The 12413-nt window shown below is 39.9% G+C and overlaps 1 protein-coding gene and 1 long non-coding RNA gene across 3 annotated transcripts in view; one reads left to right on the top strand and one right to left on the bottom strand.

The window, feature by feature from the left end:
• Positions 1 to 12413, top strand: part of SOX5 (SRY-box transcription factor 5) — a 621758-nt gene that overhangs the window by 66077 nt on the left and 543268 nt on the right. The gene's annotated exons all lie outside the window — the stretch shown is intronic.
• Positions 6266 to 12030, bottom strand: LOC136051609 (uncharacterized). The gene is made up of 3 exons (XR_010622480.1): positions 11884 to 12030; positions 8755 to 8884; positions 6266 to 6815 (listed from the first exon to the last, which is right to left on the bottom strand). It is a non-coding gene; the product is annotated as an uncharacterized LOC136051609 (long non-coding RNA).

Genomic DNA, 12413 nt, shown 5'->3' with positions numbered 1-12413 from the left:
TTTTATACATTATTTGAAGCAACTACAGTGAGGGTTTTTTTTAGTGTAAAATTTTTGTTTTTCTCTGTTGTGTAGAAGCCAGTTGGTTTGCTGGATTGAGTGACCTCACATACCTTAAATGTACTCATAAATCAAACCAAGGCTATATATTAAAAGCTAAACTCTGACATTAATTCAAAAGGGAAAGTTTTATACGTGGTGGGATATACATATAGCTGGACACCTAAGGAAAGTTTTTTTCAGTTCTTACTCACGTTCAGCAAAACTGTATTCTTCTAAGAGTCTCATAGAATACCTGGAAGTCAGCTAGACCCCACATTACTTCAGGTGAATATAGTTTGGAAAAGTGCGCCCTGAAGAACTAATAACTATTTTAATTAGTGCAAACATGCAGATTAAAAGAAGAAATTATTACTTGGAAGTTATTCTTGTGATAATCTCTAATAAACGCAGTTTGGAAATGTGTTCAGTGGCTTTGTTTCAATGGAATATTTTAGTGTGGGTTAGTGGGAAGGACACAAGGCATTAAGTTTGCATTAATAGGTTAGCGTGTCATTATATTTTTTTTGAAGGTAGTAAAGTTTCTGGGTCACACGTGGCTTTTGGTCTCTACACATACTCTGAAAAACCAAGAAATGGTTACCAAAGTTGTGCTGACAAGCAGAAAAACGATGATCATCAGAAATACGATGGTAAAAGATTTGCTTACTTTTAAAACTCTTGCTTTTTAAGACGTTTTGGATCCTGGGGTGACTTAGCAATGGGTAACTTAGTATCCACTTTAAATATTACCATTTATTGTTATTTACAAGAACAGCACTGCAAATGCTGAAATGAAAATGCAAAAAAAAAAAAAAAAAAAAAAACACCCCCCAAAAAATCCCCTAATGTTTCCAAGAATTCATAGTGTATTTTTGCTGTCTGCTTATATCTAGGTGTGCTGTGTGCTGAGTGAGCAAGTCCTTATCCTTTTTAGCATGTAGCCACTAGTCGTTCAAGATGATATGAGTGAAGCCAGACTCGGTATATAAAGGCCTTAAGTGAGTGTAAGTAGCAGGAGTCCACAGGAATATATATTAAAAAATCATATTCTGCAAATGGATGCAAATCAATACCTTTCAAAGCAGAAATGCTTCTACTTTAAAAATGCTTTAGTAATTCTTCAATGTCAAGTCCAAGTTAAATGTTAAAAATTGAGATTTGGGACTCCCAGTTCAAAATAGAACAACATATTTTAAACCCTCTGGTTAAAGAGTTTATGTACAGGAGAACACCATTCACAAATGAGTTATTCAGAAAGGCAAGCTCAAGGCTACCTTTCATCTGTTCCTTTCTGAGTGAGGCAGGACGTGGGTAGAAGGTGATTCAGAGACAGCATTTAGTTTAGGTGCTCTGAATTATTCCTTGAGTAAACTTTTCTCTCTCTACTGGTTACCAAAGAAGATTGGCCTCCTGGTGCTTGAAGTTACATTTGTGAATACATTCCTCATTACTGACTTGATTTTTCAGAAGTCTCCCCATCTTGCAGTTAACCAACACAGTAACAACAAAATTCAGGTCTTCCTAATTACAGTACTGTTTGGCCTGTATCAAGATGTTAGCCTTTTTTTTTTTTTTTGTTCTTACAAAATGGTTTCAGTGTTCTCCTTATCAAATGTCTTCTGCAGTCACTTCCCAGTCATTGTTTCACATTCAGTACAGAACGTAGCTGGGCGTACTCCAAACAATTATAAAAGCTATCTGTTCCTTCAGAAAGTAGGATAAGCATTTCAAGAGTTATATCAGTAGGTAAAATGGCCTCACTCGGATAATAAACTGAAAAATAAAATGCACCATCACCACCAACATAAAAGAAAAATTAATGCTAAAATTTAGATATATAATGGTTGACAGTTTCATGGCACAGACTCTGAACCCATTTCTTCAATGTAGTATTGCCATATGATTAAAAGTCATGTGACAGGAACCACATCATGGAGGAAGACTTGACTGTTTTTAGTACTGTCTGAAAAGTTTACTGTCTTAGAACAGTCCAAACTAAAATGACAAAACTGCTTTAAAATGACAAGCAGCAGTTGTTTCTTTCTGCCTTTGCACCTTCTGTATTTGTACTTTACCTTTTGTTGTTGCAACTGCTTTTGAGTCCTTGTAAACTCTGGCCAGGAGCAGTCTTCATAGAGTGACCTCACCAGCAAAACCTTACATGATGCGAAGCTTGAACAGATATTGAAGATTAGGGGAAAAAAAAAAAAAAAAAAGAATGCAACATGGTATGGATAAGAAGACAGAGCAAGATGCAGACAAGACAAACAAAAGAGATGGCAGTAGATTGCATTAGTTGCACATGTATTAGGCTTTTGGTTTGGAGCAGTAGTGAGATTTTGAAGCAGATCTCCCTCGTCGCCTTTACTTGCTGTGTCAGCTTGGATTGAAGAACAATTGTGTTGGTGTTGATATAGATTCTGCTGGAGGAAAATACGGGAGCATATCCCTTCCAGAAACAAACTGCAGGTACTCTGGGCATCAATAGAGATGAAAGGGTCTAAATCAGAGGTGTTTTCCCTGAAACTACCTTTAATTAGTGATGAGGACAGTTGGTACAGATGACAAGGCTGAATGCAGTCAATAATAATCCTGAGCCTCAGATAAAGGCAGGTGTGGGTACCCTGGCATAAACTGCTGGGAGCTGCTTTTCTACTTCTGTTGCTCCAAATTGCTTGCTGATGTAGATATACCTGAAACAGATTTCTTAGTGCAGTAGCTGCCTGATAGTCAATATATCCTTTGTCAGTATATCCTTTGTAGACACTAAGGCAAGGAAGGAGCTTTGGGTTTTTTTAGAGGGTTTGTATGAGGACCAAATAGAGGGTTTGTAGGAGGACAGAGTCTTAATTAATATAATTTCGTTAATTAGAGGGAAGTGTTATCTCTCATTTAGACATTAAGGTTATAGGTCTAAAAGAGAATATGACTTGCCCAGTTTGACATAAGAAGACTGGGATTAGAGCAAGTTCTGAGTTCCCAGCTCTCTTTAGTTATTCTTCACTGTCTTGCTACCATTCCTAAATGCTGGACACAGACCTCTACTTGCAGCTGAGGTTTGAAATGGATTTTATATTAACTGAAAATAGATTAGCCATGTCCATGTAACTTCTTTCTCACTCTCAAGTGAGCCATTCCCTCACTTCTCTTAACTGCTTCCTTCAGAGTTTTTGTTTCTGCCCATACTGCAATTTTTCACACCTTGTTTAGACTTGCGTTTTCTGCAGCTCTACTGTTTCAAGTTTCCTACCTCCTCAAGACCACAAAGCACTTCAAGAAAGGATTTCCATGTATTATATTTTGTTCTGAAAGCCTTATCTCATAGAGACATATTTGCCATTTTCATTTTTTTTTCCATATATACATAGAAAAATTATGTTTCAGAATCATTATATATGCAGCATTCTGCTTCCATAGCCTGGGTGAAGATCTCTTTCTGAAACTGCAGACAATAAAGCATTTTTCCTAAGAAGAGTTAACAATGTGATAAATACCAACACAGTGTTTCAACACACTTAATTATTTCTTTTTTTTTCCCATTGTTTATCGTCATTTTGTCAACTTTCCATATCATTCCCCACAATGCTTTGTGCTAGGTTTTCTTTGAAAATTTCTTTCCTCTGAACTTAGCGTGAACTTGTCTGTAAAATATGGCCATAAAATGTCACTGACAAAACAAAACAAAATCCTCTATTTGCTAATAGAAGAATAACACTCATTTTCTCTCTTATCCTTCACTAAAAACAAACAAATAAATAAATAAATGAGCGAGAGAAAAAGAGAAAGTTCATACAAAGAAGTAGTTTTTAGTTGCAGGTATGAAGCAGATTGTGAAGGTGGAGGTAGAAAACAAGTCATCAGTCAGGAGGATGTTGTTTAAGCCAGTGTGGAGTTTGTGCTTCATTCTATTTGTTCTCACTACAGTGGTGATGGCAATTGACTGTCAGCAGTGTTGGGATTAAACTTTGAGGAGGAGGAGGAGGATTGTGTTCCCTGAGATGTTCTGTGGGAGGAGAAGGATTATGCATGTGCCTTATGTAATGAGAAAGAGGCTGGAGAACTTTAATGTGTACAAGGAAGAGGTGGGAGGATTATCTTTTGATACGAAGGAAAGAGAGCAGCCGCAGTTCTGATCCTTGAAGGAAGCATCAAAAATGCATTACCTACTTGTACGGCCTGCTTTTCATATTAGAAGAGGGTTGTTGGTTGGTTGGTTGGTTGGTTGGGTTTTTTTCCCCCTGATTTGGAAGAAAGATGGGTCATGGAAGAGATGGGACAGCAGAGGGTGATGTTGGGAGGCTGAATTGTGCTGATGCATTAGCACAGACCTGACAGAGGGCTGGAGTTTAAACAGAGTCAGCTGAATTATGTGGAACACTAATTACTGAGGATGGGATGTTTCGTTTCTGCAGTCCTCCAGAGGACCCGAGGAGGGGATAGAGAAGTCTCAAAGTTGGGTTTGGGGTGATGACCTCTAATGAGAGGTGGGCAGCTGGCAGTGCAGGGAAGTTTATCCAGGAAATTCTGTGCATCTGCCTCTTCCCCAGACCCACACTGAAACACTTTTGATCAGTAGGCTGCAGTTGTCTTTACAGGACTTGTTAAACGTTATCTTGCTGCACTTGGGGATGGAGACAGGAATTGGGAACTGAGTTGGCAAGGGATCGAGGATCTGGGAAGGACAAGGTCATAATGTTTGATCTGCAGGGTGGGGGTGAGGTGACATTAGCAGCAGGTCCTCCCTCATACCCTTTGCCTTCATCATGTGCACATCTTGAAGCTGGCAGTGTCTGGCATGGAGAGCCCAGGGCTGTGCCACAGCCATGTAGCCAGGCATGCTATTTTCTGTTCTTGCACATTGTTGGGGTGGTTGGTAGTTTTGGCTGGGCCCCAACAGCTTTACCCTACCAACACTAAGAAGTGGTTTGGGAGTTAGCAGAGGCAGGCCATGTACTGGTCCTGGTGAGCCTGTCCTGTTGAAGGGCAGGAAGGAGCATTTAGACACATGGATGCTTACCAAGGCCCTGTTTAGCAGTCATGGTGGGATCAGTACTGGCTACAGATGACTCTTCCAGCTTCCCTCAGACAGTTTGTCTCCTTTCCCTGTGCCAGTGGTCTTCCCATTGGCATTTGAGGAGGCCAAGCAGTCACTGTGGGGTGCGAGTGGGCATTCTGCCTAATGACACTTACTGTCTCCTGACCAGGGGAAACCAACGTAAGCAGAGTCCTGGGAAGCAGCACGGGGAAATGTGGAAAGGTTTTTGTTTTTATCTCTTCACCTACCAACAAAAAGTCTATTCTGGCTTCATTTTGAAGGACAATTAGAGGCTGAATTGCACCTGTCCCAGAAGAACTATGAATTAAGTCTCTGCAATCAATGACAATTTGGGCTTCAGAATCAGTCACGAGCTGTTTTTACCAAGTGATCAAGTTAACCAGAGTTTAAAAGATTTTCAAAAGTCATTGCAACGGCATGAGAGCATCTGCACAGGAAGTTACAGCTCAGCTGGCACATGGCAAACTGTGATGCTATGGTAAGTCTGTCTTACCATCATGTATGAGAATGCTTTGTAGACACGTTTATCCTGAGTGCATTAACATTCATTTTCTGTAGTGTTGGGTTTAGGCATAGCACAACTGAGTGAAGAAGGCAATGATTGTCTAAAAGGCTGTTCCCAGGAACTAAGTAACAATAAATCAGAGCTTGGATGCTTTTATATTCTCTCTTTTTTTTGCCAACTTCTACTTAGACTATAATAACACCTAATTATGAAATTCAGCTGTTACATAGTGCTCTTTACTCACAGATTTCAAAGTACTTTATCAAAGAGGTAAGTTACGATTATTGCTATTTTCTGGGTGGAGACATGACAGCAGAAGAGGTTAAGACCACTCATCCAAACAAAGATCAAGCAGGAATAATGTATGTGTTTTTATATGCTTTTATTCTGGGTCCAGTATGTTACCCATTGAACCTTAATATCATTTTTATAAACGTGAAATTTTGAAGAGTTTTTAGTAAAGGATTAAGTTGAGGATTTGCTGGTTGTTTGGAGGATCAGAGCTGAACTGAAATGACTCCAAGAGTTAGAGTCCAAGTGTAGATTCACCGGGGACATAGGCCTATTGCCTTGTCTGATCTGCCCTGTTCCCTCTCCTTCATCAGGAAACATGCCTGCAGGAGCCTATGCCAGGTTTCCCCTTTTTTCTTGGCTCTGCTTTTGTCCTGAGAAAAAACACTGGAGGTAGAAATTCTACTTAGGCCCGCTCCCAGTTCTTGACCTGGTCTGAAGTACTTAGAAACTTCTGCACAAAACTCTGTCCTGCTCTTTGTGGAAGCCAAACAAGGCCCTCAGAGAAATGTACATTATAAGAGGAAGTATTTTCTGTGCTTCCAAGTGTCTTGTTTTTATGTTCGGATTGAGGTTTGGAATGATTTTTATTTTCTGCTTAAAATCAGTAGTTCTTCCACATGTTGTGGAAGACATCTATTTAAAGATGGGGAGAAATCACTCCACTGGCTTCACAAAGCAGCCCCTCTTAAAAGAGGTGGAATTATTTCTGGAGAACTGTCATAAAGGAATCAGAACTTCAATGCATGATTTATGTAACTCAGAGAAGGTGCCATGAGTAGTCAGGTGCAAGGGGAGGTCAGTAGTAGGACAAGGAGATGACAAAGCCTTTTCTACTCCTTTCAATGTCTGTGGATTTATAGTAGCTTATGTTTTCCAGAGCCTTTGTTTTTTAGAGTATGATCATTTCCATACACACTCCTGAAAAAAAAATTACAAAAGGTTTCAATATACAGTAGTTAATTACTATATTACGAGCTCTAATTAAATTCTTGGAGATTCTGCACAGTATGATGTTCATGCCAAGAAAGACATATCCTGTCCTTAAGTGATTACATGTTCTTGTCAAGTTAACTTATCTGCATTTTACTCACATGAAATATTCCTCATCTCTCGCTTCTTGACACATATGACCGATAAATGTTTTAAAGGCACATCTACCATTGATATTTTTGTCATAGGAAATGACAATGGCTTCAATAATTCCCAGACTTTATTTTATATAAAGTGACACACTTATGTGATGGCAGACTCCCCAGACCTTAATGTAAGCCAGCCACACGCTGGTAAGAATATATATTGCATCAACGCTTGGTCTTTGTGTGATGCAGACCTGCGCTTGCAGCGTTCTTGCCACATGTTAGTTGTTAAATGTAAAGAGTATCAATATTAAAACACAGCTTTTGGATGCCATGGAGGTTCAAAAAAAGTCTGTCACCATTCAGTTTTCTTTGAGACATTTAAGGAAGAAGGATTTTTCTTACTTTCTTGTTATCGAGTCATCTGAGAAGGCAGATACTGTTGAAAGATATCCAGATCATTATCATGTTATTTGCAGATTTAAATGAAGTGTTAAATAGGATTTTATGAATTCTTCTACACTTTTTTATCACAGGTCTTGTCAGGGTCATAGGTAGGTTTGTTGTTTTTTGTAATTCAGGTTTGCAGATAAAGATGTAAGTCCTTGTTACACGTGTGGACAAATCTATCTCAAACATCTTTACTCCTGAGAGAACTTCTGTATTCATAAACCAATAATTTTCACATTGAAGTAGATGGGAATGACCATTCTGCTTGACCTTAGAGTTGTGTTAGATCAGATGTCTCCGGGAACTATATGTGTGTGTGTAGTTTAATGACAGCAAAACTCTGCTGAATGAGCTTTGTATTGGCTTCATTATTCATTTAGTATTAAACGTTTATATTATACTATGTCAACACTTATTCTGAATTTGGCCCTGATTCAACTTAAACACCTGGCTAGTTTTAAGGACTTTATTGAGCACTTACTCAAATGATTACAGCTAGGTGCTTGCTGAATATGGGCCTGTTTATGTCACAATTAAATACTAATGCAATATTTAAAATGTATGTTATATCAGCAGGAGCAGATGGACTTGCGCGTACAGTACCAACATCTATCTGATAAACTGCATCTTCATTTGAAAATGCTGGGCAGCCAAGTATCAGATCTTGATTATGCCCATGTTAGGTGGGAAGAAGTCATCTGTGTGCTTAGTGCAGCCTAGCCCAGGCTTGGTGAAAAATGCTGTGCTTTGATGCTTCATTTTGACTTGTTACATGGATCGGAAGGAAGCTTTGGACTTAAATTGCTGCTCAGAGCTGCTCAAAACTGCTTTGTTCAGTTTATAATGGTTCATAGTGATGAGCAGAGCGTTAGTGAGAACCGTGTACACTTTGAAGATTAGAGGATTGTTTGTTTGTGTATTTTATTTAGTTGGTCTTCATTTTCTGTACTGGTACCTGTATAGGTTTTTTGGTTTATTTCAGTAATTTTTTCTATATGGCATGGTTCACAAGAGACAAATTCTACCTGTGAAGCTAATTTTGGCAACAGTGTCCTATTTCATAATACATTGCCTTGCCTTCCATGGTGATGACAGTAGGCCAAATAGGCATACCTTATGACTGTGGGTAGATAAGTGTCATTCGGTTATGAGCAAATGGAGCAGAGTTTGACCTGTTCTAATATATGCAGCATTTATGCAGTGAAATCTCCTCGTAGGTGTGGAAAAGCTATCACAGAAATCTCATGAATCAAAGAGAATTAGCTAAGTATATGGGACCTATGTCTATAGTTTTGTGCAAACACTTTTAAAGAATTGAAGAAGGAACTTACTTCATGACTTTTTCTGATGTAGGGCAGGAATTTTGAAGAAATGAATTGCTCTCTTTTGTTCATCAGATTCACTTCATAGTTTTTATTGAACGGAGAGTACCTCCATCATTTCAGTTTCTGTTGGGTCAAGCTGAAAGCAAGCCAAGTCAAGAGGGTTACACTGATTTAAATGCCGGTGTGTTGATTTGTGAAAGTTGAAGTGCTGGCCCATTGTACTTTTCAATAACCTTTCAAAACCATTCCAACATTCTTGTCTTTTTCTGGTTTGGAATGAAAAGAGAAGCTTTCAGAAATTTTAATTAAAAAAAAAGAAAAAAGAAAAAAAAAAAAAAGCCTACCCTCCCAGAAGTCAGATCTAACCTTGAGAGAAAGACAGCACTCCAGAGCAATTCATAGCCCCGACGTGAAGGTGCTCCCTTCAGACATGTGGAATTACAGTTCAGGGCTCTGGTCTGAGGCGGGGATTTGAACTCACAGCTTGGGTGAGCATCCGCCTCGCTGGCCCGTGGCATGGTGGGGGATGGCTTATTCTGTTTTCTTCAGCTCAGTTATTACAGACTTCTGCAATCTTTCTAGTGAAGCTAGTCAGTTTCCATTAACAACATTTTCAATTAAAATGCATTTAACTGAAGAGGTTGGAATAAGTGCTACAGCTGGGTAAATTCTGGTTTGTGTGGAAAATGCAGCAGAGACACAAGAACTGCAGGAGCTGAACAAGTAAATCATTTTAGGCTGTGAGGAGCAGACTCCTACACCCACTGGGAATCCTTTGAACTTCAGTAGAAGGGGTTGGGATCTACACTAACAAACTGCCTTGCAGGGCTGTCATCTGCAAATTGAATTTTTGCTGTAGGGGAGATTCAGCACTAGAAACATATGTAACGTGACCTTTGATTTTCTTATTTCTTGTTACACTTCCATAGACTTTTTTGTTACTGATTTTATTTGGAAGGAAGGAATTTCCCTGGTTTTCCAGTGCAAATGATAGGTAATTTCAGTGCAAATGTAGTATTGCATCATAGTCATCCGCAGAATAGTTTTTTCCTCCTTTAAAATGGAGGGTTTTTTTTTTGCCCCAGCAGAGTGAAATACCACTGTCAGAATTAGCGATCCTTGGTCTGCGTTCTGTTGTACCACAGCATCAAAAAGATCAGTTCCCTTTGCTTGGAGTCATCTGCATTGAAGAATTGCCTTGCAGAGCACGGTGGCATGACTTGAAGGTTTCAGTGGGAAAGAACAGCTCAATTTTTCAGGCGTGATCTGGGGTTTTACTTTTTCGTGAGTCAAAATGCATTGGAAGATTTCAACCAATTTCTGTGCTTCTTAAATCAAACCTTCTACCCTATGCTACTGGCCTTTACCAGCGATGATAATCCTGATTTACAGCTTTATGTTGTGAATTGTCCGTGAGTGGTGGTGTTTCTTTATTGTGTGCACAAAGTCTCACGTGGTAGGGCTCTGGTTCTGCCTAAGGACTCTTAAGAAGTAGTGAAATACAAATGATGTCCAGGAGTAGTGATTTACCGTGCTGTTATAATACCTGTGAAATTGCTGGACCAAACTGGGAGCTTTGGCATAGCTGCCTTAAGTTATGACAGCCTTAATCAGAAGCTTTTCCTTTCCTTTCTCATTTATCTTTCCTTTTTCCTTTTCCCTCTCACTTTCTGTATTTCTTTATTGAAATGAATTGCTGCCACACTCCAAACGTTTTTTGGTTTTGTTTTTCAAACCCATTGTTCCCTGTTTCAAGTAGAGCATTTTGCATGAGGTCTATATTCAAAGTGAACACGTATGATAAGGCAAATTGTTTCAACACTTGCTTGCAAGGCCAATAAAAAGAGATGCTGTAGTGCAAATTACCCTTGCAAATGCTCTCTAAAAAGCTAATAACATTTTTTCCCCCAAAAGGATAGTTCCCAGCCATAAAGAGGGTTTCTCTTTCATGTTCATTTGCCACCCAGATTTATAAAATGATCCTAAATCCTTGCATAGGCTGTGAGGGATTGCAGCTTTGAACTGCTGAATTGGAAAAGCTATTAAGGAAAGAGGAAAAGTTTTCAATTTCAGTCAGATGGTCAGGACGGTATAAGCTCATCCCTCCAAGTTTTGGTTTATGATGGAGGGCTGTTTCTTCTTTGTTGATAACTTTCATAGTAAGATTCACAAGGTTTTCTGTTTAAAGGAATGAAATGAGATGATAAGAATGTAAGGAAAAATCATTTACATGTTTGTTGCTTCACCCCCTCCCCCCCCAACTATAAACAGTCATTTTAATTTACTTTCCATAGACATGGTATAATTGGAAACTTTTCAAAAACAGAACGATTAGGCAAGTGGTCAAAATCTTCAGAAAAAAGGTCTAAATGTTCTGTGTTGGAGCTTGCCATCCATGCAGGCATGCGGGCAGCACCAGCAATGCTCATTTCCCCATCAGCTTTGGGTGCTGGTGTATGATATTTCCCCTCTGTGCAATCCACCGCAGCCCAGCAGCTCTTGCATTTAGCCCTATAGTGATTAGGGGTGGGAGATGGGTGCCCAGCCCCCAGAATAAGCATACTGTATTTCCAACCCTACAAAGACTCTGGAATTCTCCTTCCTTGTGGTGTTTTCTGGCTATGCACATCACTCCTTTATCTTTGGACTTGTGATGGCTCAGTGATTATACAGTACTTGAAAAATCTGAACTTGGCCAAATTTCTTCTCCTTCATGCTATTTAGACAGAAGGCTTTCATAAAAATTAAACAGTAAGTACCTCGTGTGAAATTGCACCTTGCACTTACTGCTTTTAGTGATGCTGGGGTGAGCAATACTCTGAAAGTCAGTAATTGGAACGTGTCTGAATGAATGGCTTCCACCAGCTTTTCTCACAGTGCCACTGCATGCCTAGGGTAGGCTAGAAGAAGGATTCCTTCCATGGGCAGAGTTTTGCATGCTCTCCTCTTCTGCCTGGCTTCCCCAAGAGGCTGGGAAGTGCAGTGGCTGCTAAGCACTGGGCTTGCAGCAGTGAATGACTTTGTGCTGGCTCCAGCCAGGTACCCAGGGGTAGCAGCTCTCTGTTGCTTCCAAACTCCCTTGGATTTGAAGCAGAGATGCTGAAGACTTGCCAGTAAGAAGCTCCGTAGACTCACCTTGTGTACACTGAGATGAGACCAGCAAGGGTAGCTGCTGTTTCCCCTCTCTTGACAGTTCATGTCATCCTTTTGAAGCATAACATGTGGCGCTGTGTTCTGCAGGAGCCAGTCCTATCTCATTCCCCCACTTCCTTTCTGCTGTTGTTCGGGTAACTGACCACTTATCGCATTTATGATCTTTGTAATTGAAACTGAGAAGGCCTGTGGCAGGTAAGCCCTGCGTCTCTGCGTGCTTGCTCTGATTTCTTCCCTCAGCCCTAAAAACACAACCCTTCCCCCTCTCCCAGTAACAGCAAACCCTAAGCCCAAATAACTTGCAGAAGCCTGATGCTAGTATATATTTGATTTTGTTTGCAAGCTTGTCTTGTGACCGGCTCTCAGCGTGGGAAGAAGCAGGGAGTGGGGGAAATGGAGAGAGAGTTGTTGCAACATATTTTAACATATGTGCTTTAGGCCTCTTGGTGGACTCCCTCTTGGGAAGAGGGGAGGGAGCATGCCCCTAAGCAGTTGGTTGGCTTTGCTTGTTT

Source organism: Cyrtonyx montezumae, unplaced genomic scaffold (assembly GCF_038088225.1).
Source record: "Cyrtonyx montezumae isolate F1298 unplaced genomic scaffold, pur_monq_1.0 scaffold_3, whole genome shotgun sequence".
Classification (NCBI taxonomy): Eukaryota; Metazoa; Chordata; class Aves; order Galliformes; family Odontophoridae; genus Cyrtonyx; species Cyrtonyx montezumae.
This window is presented reverse-complemented; position numbering and strand designations above follow the sequence as displayed.